The following is a 10,664-nucleotide window of genomic DNA, read 5'->3' as shown; positions in this document are numbered from 1 at the left end:
TCAGACATAGATGCAAATAAACATCATCACCACAATAGCATACCACACTGGCAAATCACCGGGGTTTCCATCAATTTCGAACTTGGCTCCAATAGCTGCGGCTACTACGGCCTGACATATGATCATTTGGGCTCCGCCTTCTAGAAAAAAGGCTCTCCTACCCCACTTGTCAACCCCATATATAGACACAACAGTGGCAGCCACATTTACAACGCCGGTGATGATGACTAACATGAGAGCAGAGTTGTCTTTGAAGCCAATGGAACCGAACAACACAGGCGCATAAAACATGATGACAATAATGCCCGTGAATTGCTGGAAGAATGGAATCATGATTGCCATGGTGAGGTGAGGCCTGTACTTGCGCTGCAGCAGGTTCCTCCAAGGGTGTTCCACCTCCTTCGATTCCTCACTTGCGGCAATAAGATCGTTGAACTCTTCATCAATGTCTTCCACGCCGGGAACCTTCCTCAGTTGCCTTTTCGTGCTCTCCACGCTCGATCATGGAGTTGGGTGTGTCTGAAAGGACCAATGATCCGATTGTGATGATGAGTGCAGAGACCATTACACCACCAAAGCTAAGCCTCCATCCCCATCCACCTTTGATATTTGCGAAGAAGTAGTTGAGCACATTCGCCACTAGTATCCCAACTGTGATGGACAATTGGAACCCAATGTTCAAAGCTCCTCTGATTCCAATTTTTTAATTTGTTTATAATTTAATTTTTAATGAAAATTTTATTAGAGGCTTTCTTTATTTATTATTGTTTTTTGTAAATTTTGTAATACTATTTTTCTGTTTTTATTTAATTATCAGTTTGATATTTTATTCGATCTTATCACGTGCATGGTGCATGGCACGGGTAATTACACTTGTAAAATTTATATAATTTGGTTTGAATTTTTTTTGTTTAAAATTAATTTTTTTAAATTGTTTGATTTGAAGCCTAAGATCACCTTGATTTTTGTCATCTTAAATTACACTAACCTGTTCTGAGATTAAGTAATATCATGCTTACACCAGGCGTTTTATAACTTAAATAAAGAAATATCAGTGTAATTTAATCTTTTTATTATGAATTGACAAGTATAGTATCACTTGATTTATGTCATAGTTCTTCTTGAAAGGTTGCAGAAGGGCTCACAGTTGAGGGTATATTGGAGACATGGATCAAATTGAAGCCTATTGTGATGGAAGAATGGGATGAGAATAGAGATAAACTGATAGATCTTTTTGGAAAGGTCAGAGATGATTGGTTGCAGAATGATTTCTCTGGTTGGATGGGAGCAAACAGGTAGTTCAATTAAGGGAATGTCTTAAATGTGCCGAGTTAAACTTAGCATTCAATTCACCAAGATGATCTAATAGTATAGATTTAATAGAAGTTATCTGTCAGTACTGTCCAGAATTATGTTAAGATCTTAAGGTATGATGTATGTATATTTGTACTATTCGATACACCATACAAAAACAACTGAGATTTGATTTTCGGGTTTTAGAAAAAGGGTTTGCGTGATTGTGTTTTTGACTTTTGAACTCTTGCTTATTGGTGATTGTGTTTTATACCTATATATTCTATCCTGGTACCGCTGATGCACTAAGATTTGCAAGCTCAAAAGTTTACATTGTCACCACAAAACAGGTAATAATCCTTAAGAATACATAATTCTAGTCCTATATGAAATTTCACATTGCTATGATCTCTTCTTACTTTTCATTTTTTCCTTCTTCGATTTCTCACTTGCGGCAATAAGATCGTTGAACTCTTCATCAATGTCTTCCACGTCGCGAACCTTCCTCAGTTGTTGCGTAGCCTTTTCGTGCTCTCCACGCTCGATCATGGAGTTGGGTGTGTCTGGAAGGACCAATGATCCGATTGTGATGATGAGTGCAGAGACCATTGCGCCACCAAAGCTAAGCCTCCATCCCCATCCACCTTTGATATTTGCGAAGAAGTAGTTGAGCACATTCGCCACTAGGATCTCAACTGTGATGGACAATTGGAACCCATTGTTCAAAGCTCCGGTGATTTCAATTTTTTAATTTGTTTATAATTTAATTTTTAATAAAAATTTTATTAGAGATTTATTATTGTTTTTTATAAATTTTGTAATACTATTTTTCTGTTTTTATTTAATTATCAGTTTGATATTTTATTCGATCTTATCACGTGCATGACACGTGCATGACACGGGTAATTATACTTGTTTTGTTAATAATAATAATAATAATAATAATAATAATAATAATATAACATTTCATTATAATATCTAAATTAAATTACTACTTTAAATAAATTAAATTAATATTATGTATAATTTGTGATTCGAAGAATTGATGAGATCCATCAGAAGTCAAAAAAAGAAATTCATATTTCTAAATTTATCTATTGATATAGCGGAGAGATTACTAAAGTGTGTACCTATATTTGGTGGATTACCTATATAATCACAATCACGTGAATAATTATTTTATAGTCAATTAGATGTATTACCGTTTTAGTTAAAAATTACACTAGTCAAATATCTTAATAAATGTCAAAATTTTCCAATTATGATAAACTAATTGAATATATCACGCGTTTTAATTATAATGTATTTAGCAGGTAATCTGAAGTGTCGAAATTTTCCAACTATATGATCAGTTAATTGAATCACCCCACTTTAATTATAATGGCACTATTCAAGGATTCATACAATGTGTCAAAATTACTAGTCAAGATTCCTACAATGTGCAAAATTTTCCAATTGTCAATTGTGGATGTAATTTCTCTGCAACTACAAAATTCAATGAAAAGATTTTATCAGTTCGATTCAATCTAAGACCGGTTAAAGATTAGAATTGATGAGAACTAATTAAAACCGGTAAAATCCAATCTAACCGAATCATTTGAGAAAAAATTTTAAAATTAATAAAGATATAGTTTAAATTTGGATCCTCTTTAAATCTTTGTATTACATATTTTTCTTGCCACCAAATTATATTATTTTTTATTATTTTATATGCTACTTAATAATTATATAATAAAATTGTACAATAATTTTTTTAAATATTATTTTAATTCTATACTCACTTATATTTAAATTGATTATATTTTTATTATTTATAATTATTAATATAAATATTATCAAACTATAGGGATAAGTATTGATTTGTTCCTAATGTTGAGGGTCAAAATCGAAACCGTCTCCAACGTAATTTTTTATTTAGAATATTCCTTAACTTTTTTTTCGTATTAAAATCATCCAATGTAACAATAATTTTTTGTTTTGGTATTTTTGCCAGAGATAAATGCTTACGCAAAAACGTTTAAAATGTGCAATTTGATCTCATTCGTTGAATAGATTATAATATACCAGATATAGATGCAAATAAACATCATCACCACAATAGCATACCACACTGGCAAATCACCGGGGTTTCCATCAATTCCGAACTTGGCTCCAATAGCAGCGGCTACTACGGCCTGACATATGATCATTTGGGCTCCGCCTTCTAGAAAAAAGGCTCTCCTACCCCACTTGTCAACCCCATATATAGACACAACAGTGGCAGCCACATTTACGACACCGGTGATGACGGCTGACATGAGAGCAGAGTTGTCCTTGAAGCCAATGGAACCGAACAACACAGGCGCATAAAACATGATGACAATAATGCCCGTGAATTGCTGGAAGAATGGAATCATGATTGCCATGGTGAGGTGAGGCCTGTACTTGCGCTGCAGCAGGTTCCTCCAAGGGTGTTCCACCTTCTTCGATTCCTCACTTGCGGCAATAAGATCGTTGAACTCTTCATCAATGTCTTCTTCCTCAGTTGTTGCCTAGCCTTTTCGTGCTCTCCACACTCGATATAGAGTTGGGTGTGTCTGGAAGGACCAATGATCCGATTGTGATGATGAGTGCAGAGACCATTGCACTACCAAAGATAAGCCTCCATCCCCATCTACCTTTGATATTTGCAAAGAAATAGTTGAGTACATTCGCCACTAGGATCCCAACTGTGATGGACAATTGGAACCCAATGTTCAAAGCTCCTCTGATTCCAATTTTTTAATTTGTTTATAATTTAATTTTTAATGAAAATGTTATTAGAGGCTTTCTTTATTTATTATTGTTTTTTGTAAATTTTGTAATACTATTTTTCTGTTTTTATTTAATTATCAGTTTGATATTTTATTCGATTTTATCACGTGCATGACACATGCATCGCACGGATAATTACACTTGTTTTTAGCTAAGACAGAGTTAGGGTTAAAGAGAGTTAGGGTTATTGAACCAAACTACCAAAAGAAAAATTTCTAACTAAGATTGAAATGAGACTTAAAAACATTTTCAAAGTGAGAGTTTAAATCTGGACGAATTAGTTGTTCAACCAAAAAATTATTAATGAATTAATTGACATTATTTAATGATTTTTTTTGTCATGATATTATTTAATGTTTAACAGTTAATACCTTTTTATATAAATTTGGATTTTTTAAATTTTGAGTTTTTACTTTAGAGGATAAAATGTAATCTTTTACTCTTAAATAATTTTTTTTTCATATTTTTTCTTGGTACTCTTACCTATACATAAATATTAAATAGTGAAAGATCACACTTTACTTTTTAAAATTTATATTTTAGAGGATGAAAATTTCTTTTATATACTGGTGTAATTTAGTGGGAACAAGGCTAGGGGTGGCAAACAGACCTAAACCCACCGGGTCGGTCCGCGTAACCCGCCAAAAAAGGTGGTCTGAGCTGGAAAATTAGGACCGCCAAATAGCAAAAGTCCGTCTAACCCGCACCGCTTAAACCGCGGGTTTTGGCGGGTGGGGCGGGCTTCCCCGCCGGGTTTAGTATTTTTTTGGCAAGGGGTATTTTTACAATTTTTTTGCCAAAACTCAACTTCTCCCAACCCAACTTACAAGATAATGAAGATGAAAATTGAGTGTTTTGGATTATGTTTATTTTGTTTTAGAGACAATATTTATAATTATGTTTTGGATTATGTTTATTTTGCTTTGAGAATAATATTTATAATTATGTTTTGGATGAAAACTTAGTTTATAATTATGTTTATTAGATATTTATAATTACAAAGACTTTAATGTTTATGAATATAAAAATTATAATTTTGTTTATACTTTTAGAAATTATAATAGTTAAAAATAAAAAATAAAAGAGATCTTTTTATACCTTTATATATATTATTTAATAGTTAAAAGTTAAAAAAAAAAAATATTTGGCGGGCTTAGCCCGCCGACCCGCCGTTTAGGCGGGGCGGGCTGGGATTCTTGGACCACCTCACTAGGCGGGGCGGGGCGGGCCAACCCGCCAAAAGCGGGCTTCTGGCGAGACGGGGCGGGCTTCCCCGCTTGCCACCCCTAAACAAGGCCCACTTACCTATCTTTGGTTAAATATGTGTGTATATTTTGTTTTTTTGTCAGTGGATTGGACAACCTCAATCTTAGGTACCCTAATAGATTGGACAATCTCCAATTCTAGATACACAACACACCCACATACTTCTCACACATTTTTTACATTTTTCCCTCAAATGCATTCTCTAGCGTTTAAACTCTAAACTTTAGTGGTGGAAAAAAGGTGAAATACCACCTGAAATTTTTAAGTTGATTATATATTGAGAAAAATAATTTAAAATAAAAAGAGTGAAACGAACACGTATCTTTTTAATTATGTATTATGAAAACGTAAAAACTCTTCACACTACTTTAATTTATTATTGTATTAATTTGTACCCAAATATCCTTTTATTATTAATTTAGAGGGGAAAAAAAATCATCTTATATTATTTCTTAAAAATTACTTTCTATAATTTTTAAAGGTGTTTGATTTTTTTTTAAATTCTGATAAAGGAAATGAGCATACCACTTTTTTTTTATTAAGCTAATAATAATAATAAAATTTCAAATACACACATACACACAAAAATAATTGAATTTAATTACTAAATTATTAATTACTAAACAGGTCAAATGATCGTAATTTTTTTCCTAATTAAACCTAGTTAATAGAATGAAAACAACGTCATTATATCAAAGCTTACATATATAATTAGTATTAAGATCCAAAATTTAGAGGCTGATAATAATAATGATGGTGGAGCTGAATTATCAACATTTGTACCACCACCAGAAGCTCCGATGCTCCCGGACTGTCTTCCGCTGCCCCTTCCTCCGCCGCCCTCTCCCTCTCCCTCTCCCCCTCCTCCCTCTCCTCCTCCCTCTCCCCCTCTATCTGGTTTGAACACTTTTCTATTCAAACTTCTTGTGCCTTCATCATCTATGCTTCCATTTAGTTTCCCTATCATATCTGAAGTAATAACTATTCATTATTAAAAAAATAAGAAGTGTTCTACAACTGCAATGGTCAAAATAAACATGACCTTATACATGTTTGTATCTATACTCTAACAAATCATGAACTTACAATGAGCAATGTATAGAAATATCAACATGCCAATTTCTAAGTTGATTTTGACCATTTTAGTCTATTTATGGAAAAGTCTAGGACCAGCAACTTTATTAAAATTTGGCTAACATGTAACCAGCAAAAAAAAAGGGAGTCATTTCTAGCCTGAAGGGTATTTACAAATTTTATTAATTAATAATATTAATATTATTGATATTATTATTAATATTAATAAACAGTTACTAACCGTTTAGTATCATTTGGTTGAACGGACACAACCTTTTAAGGATTGTGTATGTTCAAAATACTGTGCTTATTGGCTAAAGGGACACTACTGTTTAAGGATTATGTATGTTCAAAACATTATGTCTATTGGCTAAAGGGATACAACTCTTTAAAATTTGTGTATGTTCAAAACATTGTATCCATTGGCAATAGAAAAGACACAACCATTTGTATACGTAACTAATCATAATTGCTACATGCAATATGTATAAATAAGTCCTTATCCACTATTTCAGATTAGCAGTACTAAGTGTATAATTTACTTAACCATTAAGAGATTTTCTTTGTTCAAGAGAGTTGAGAATTTCTTACTATTGCTAATTAAGAAATTCTTAGGTTTCATTGTATCTTGGGAGAGTATTGTCATCAACCCTATAACAACTAAGTATGGGGACAAATATCTCTCTAAAGAAAGCGATATAATCGTGCCTTGAAATCACTACACAAATATAAGATTTTGTCATCTTACCATCTTCATATACCCAACATAGCCATTTGATGAAATCTCACATCATTAAAATCATCATTAACGGCTACTTGATGGCTACAAATTATAAAAGTTGCTGGCTTTTTAGCACTCCTCTTTAAATAATAATAATAATACTAATTAAAAAAAATGCTAAAGAAATTTGCATACCAAGTTGTTGTGCTTGTAGCCCATTGGTATAAGTTAGGGGTGTGTTCCTGGAAGCAGATGAGATTGAAATAATGATGAATAGGAATGTTAATATTGATAATGGAAGAAATAACGTGACATTCATATCTTTTGTGGTTTGAATTTGATAGATGAGAAATAGAAGCAGAAATTATTGGTTTTTGTGAACGTAGTAGAGGAAACATAGAGAAAGTGAAAGTAATGAATTATATTCTTGATCAGGTATATACCAATGCTTTTATATTATATCACGTAACAAACCTCAGCAAACTTATCAGCTTCTAACCGTCTTCCGATATTTGCTAACTAAGAAACTATACTATCCATAGCTTTCTCATAAGTTGGAAATTATTATCCTCCTTATATCAACCCTGTTTCCTAAAACCTCAAGTTTTGTTTATTATCCTTCTACTTCTACACAAGCGTTTAGCATAAAGTAAGCACCTTAATCAAAACATAATTAATGATTTTAGTATACAATGTGTATAATAGAAATAAAATAAAAAAATTAAATTATAATTAATAACTAGATTTTTGATTAATTTTAAATTTAAAAAAATTAGGATTAGCAATTAAACGTTGGTGAAAACTCAGATGAAATCGACTTCACGTAAAGTTGATACTTGAGAGGTGATTTGATGATTTAATTGATTTGACTAAATTTTCATCTAAATGAGGATCAACTTCACGTAAAGTCGACTTCACCTGAGTTTCATTAAATATGTACGGTTACTCAACATCTCATCAAAATTTCACACCTATTGGTGTCTGACGTTAACGCTGCAGCAATCCCCAGCCGACCGCTGTGTGGTTCTGGCCGACCAAAACCGCACGTGGTCTCTCCGTTGGCGTATCGGATCTCTCGGCAGGTCCTTCTTTTCTTCTCCGTCGCCGCGGCCACTTCTGGTTACCGTGCAACTAGCAACCATTCAACACTGCACCCAGTGGCGGATCTACGGGGGGGCCTAAGGTGGCCATGGTCTCCCCAAAATTTAAAAAAAAATAGTAAATAGTAATAATTAATAATATTATATTTATTTTTATATATAATATTAAAAAAATATAAGTTACAAAATTTTATAAATTAAAATAATTAAAAACTGCACTATATATTAGATATTTGAATTATTGTTGCTCTTGTTAACAAATAGCCCATTCTAATAATTAATAAAAATGGTTCTATTATACTAGCCCAAACCCATACTATTAATTAAAGTAACACTAGTACATTTTTCAAATATTTGTTTCAAACCATCAGAGACATCAGCGCCACTTTTCTCTCTCTTTTAGTAGTTTTCAAACTTTTGGTCTTCTACTCTTCTCATTCTAATTTTCTTTCCATACCAAAACAAGACATATGAAGAAAAACCATTGAAGAGAAGTGAACAGCAAAATATTAACCATTAAATGCACAACAAAGATTCAAAGAGGTATATTTCAATTTTTTTAAGTTAATAACAATGTCAAGTATTATTTATATTATTTATTTAAAATAATTAATTTATTTTTTTTTATAATGGACAGTGTTCAAAGATTGAAGTGAGGACAAAACTCAATAGAATTATTTTTGGGTGAGACTTGGAACAAAAAAATAATCAGGTAAATCAATAACTTTATTTTTTATTATTATATATTTGTGTTTCTAAAATTATTTGTTATTGCTCAATAGATTTAATATTTTTTTAAAGAAAATAATATATATGCAATTATTTTTGTTTTTTTTTTGTTAGATAGTTCAAGTTAAGTTAAAAATGTCAAAGATGAAAATAATTCACTCATTTTTCAAGAGAAAAGAGAGAATATACGATGAACAAAATTCAGCTTCAGATTCTTTGAGTAATGTTCAAAATATTATTGAACAACCTGTGACACAACTTGTTGAGCAAGATTAAAAAATATCAAAATCTTAAAGTATGTAGTCGAACATTAACTTTTATATAATATAATTACTTTTTTGATATATATGCTACAAATCATATTTTGTTAATTTTTTATTATATTTTATATTTAATTGGCCCCCTCTTATGAAATTTCTGGTTCCGCCACTGGCTGCACCCCTGGATCTTGGCAGCCGCGCTCAGATTCAACTCACACCCAATGACCTTCGTGAACGTTCCGTTACCGTCAGAAAGTAACAAACTTTGTCGTTGACTTTCAGAAGGTCTTTTTTCCACACCTTCATCACAAATGCGTCGCACGCGATTCACACCTTTCACCTTCAGCTTCGCTGACTATTGAACGTGTTTCTGCAAGCAGGTTGGTGTGAAGGTTCTCGGGACGGCAAAAATGATGGCTTTTTTGCCCTTCGTTAGGTCGGAGATAATGGTGATTTGAACTTCGCCGGCGTCATCTAGGTAGGAGAAGGTCACTTTCGAAAAATTTGAGATAAATTTAAACTCAACAAACAATCATTCAGATATTTATTAAAATAAACATTCAACTACCTAATGAAATAAACATCTAGCATTTGTTAATTATATATACTTAAACTAACCATCGTCGTAAGAATTACAATAACCATCTGCCAACCTATTGAACTGAACATCCATCAATGGGCGCATGAGGGGAAAGCATGGGTGGAGAAGACATGGGTGCAGCTGTGGGCTGTGGGGTTAAAATTTAAAATTTAAAATTTGAATTTAAAATTTAATAGTTATTTTATCGTATATTTTGGGAAATTTGGTAGTAGGTACAAAATAGTTATAATTTAAAAATAAGAGTAAAAATTTTTTGTTATTAGAATTTAGAAGGTTTTTTTATTTTTTAATCTACCGTGAGCCAATAAATCAACCTATTGTATACATTGTCAAGATTTTTCATTATCTTCCTAGCAAAATTCTTTAAATATTTTACTATTAGTTAAACTTAAGTGATTGTAAGAAATTATTTTTTGTTGTAAGAAATTTTATTCATAAAAAACATTAGATTAAAATCTAAGAAAAGAAATAAATATTTTTTATATTGAACTTCATACATTATAGGAACAAATTTCAATTACAATAAATCTTAAACATAGAAATAAAAATGAGTCTAACTCTCTTTAGTTACATGATATATACAGAAAGTGTTACAACAACGTGAAATATCTTTTTCTTTTCTTTCACTAAATTTGTGCATTTTCCCAACCTGAAAATTTGTTTCCATGAAAACAGCACTTCCGACCTCTCGTGATGTATCTTCTTTCGAGTTTAAATGTGTGGTCAATAACGAAAATAAATTTTACCAAAGCACAATATTTCATCAATATCCGTTTACTAATTATAACATTGTTATCGTATAAATTAATGAAACCTCTGTAAAATTC

The 10,664-nt window shown here is 31.8% G+C and overlaps 2 pseudogenes; both read right to left on the bottom strand.

Moving 5' to 3' along the window:
• Positions 1–1,902, bottom strand: LOC148543501 (sugar carrier protein C pseudogene; annotated as a pseudogene).
• A 1,394-nt stretch (positions 1,903–3,296) lies between these two features.
• LOC148543500 (sugar carrier protein C pseudogene) lies at positions 3,297–6,493 on the bottom strand (annotated as a pseudogene).
• Between the last annotated feature and the right edge of the window lie 4,171 nt (positions 6,494–10,664).

The sequence above is a fragment of the Arachis ipaensis genome, chromosome B9 (genome assembly GCF_059453495.1).
Source record: "Arachis ipaensis isolate K30076 ecotype BB chromosome B9, ASM5945349v1, whole genome shotgun sequence".
Taxonomy (NCBI): domain Eukaryota; kingdom Viridiplantae; phylum Streptophyta; class Magnoliopsida; order Fabales; family Fabaceae; genus Arachis; species Arachis ipaensis.
The sequence above is the reverse complement of the archived record's forward strand: the minus strand, read 5'-3'. Positions and strand labels throughout refer to the sequence as shown.